This window comes from Mastomys coucha, unplaced genomic scaffold, assembly GCF_008632895.1.
Source record: "Mastomys coucha isolate ucsf_1 unplaced genomic scaffold, UCSF_Mcou_1 pScaffold22, whole genome shotgun sequence".
In the NCBI taxonomy this organism is placed as follows: domain Eukaryota; kingdom Metazoa; phylum Chordata; class Mammalia; order Rodentia; family Muridae; genus Mastomys; species Mastomys coucha.
Genome location: NW_022196905.1, coordinates 46,480,603 through 46,481,225, shown reverse-complemented (window position 1 = coordinate 46,481,225; position 623 = coordinate 46,480,603). Strand labels below are relative to the sequence as shown.

Genomic DNA, 623 nt, shown 5'->3' with positions numbered 1-623 from the left:
AGATTCTCAGTTGTATAACTTTACCACATAAATACGTGTAAAAAAAAATGTTACATTTGTAAAACAAACACTGTTAACAACCTCATATATGAACAGAAAGGACTGGGACAGCTAATTTATTTGTATGCATGTTTTGGTTTTCTTGTTTGGTTTCAAAACAAAATGACAAACTGGCCTACTCGCTTTACATATTGAGGAATATTAATAAATGTTTTTTGCCAGCATGTGAAATATATTTATATGTATTCAATATTCAGGTAGATTGAGAACTTATTATTTCTGAATTCTAATCTAAGAAACCATGGAAAACAAAGTAGTAAGATTAATTTAAAACAACTGAGATTATTGTATCATTTAATGACTGATTCTATGACTCATGCAGACTTGGGGATGTGGCAGTCTGTGGGATATATGAAACCATACCACTAATACAGAAAGACTCTGTAATTTTTTTAATTCTTTTGGGTTTTTTGTGTGTATCCATGTTCTGCCTGCATGAATTTACTATGTATAAACGTGTGCATAGTGCCTGAGGAGTTCAGAAGAGGCCATCAGATCCCTGGAATTAGAGTTATGGATGGTTGTGAGCCACCATGTGGATGCTGGGAACCAAACTCAGATCC

The 623-nt window shown here is 33.5% G+C and overlaps 1 protein-coding gene across 1 annotated transcript in view; it reads right to left on the bottom strand.

Moving 5' to 3' along the window:
* The window catches only part of Anapc4 (anaphase promoting complex subunit 4), a 32,991-nt gene that overhangs the window by 25,610 nt on the left and 6,758 nt on the right, over positions 1–623 (bottom strand). The gene's annotated exons all lie outside the window — the stretch shown is intronic.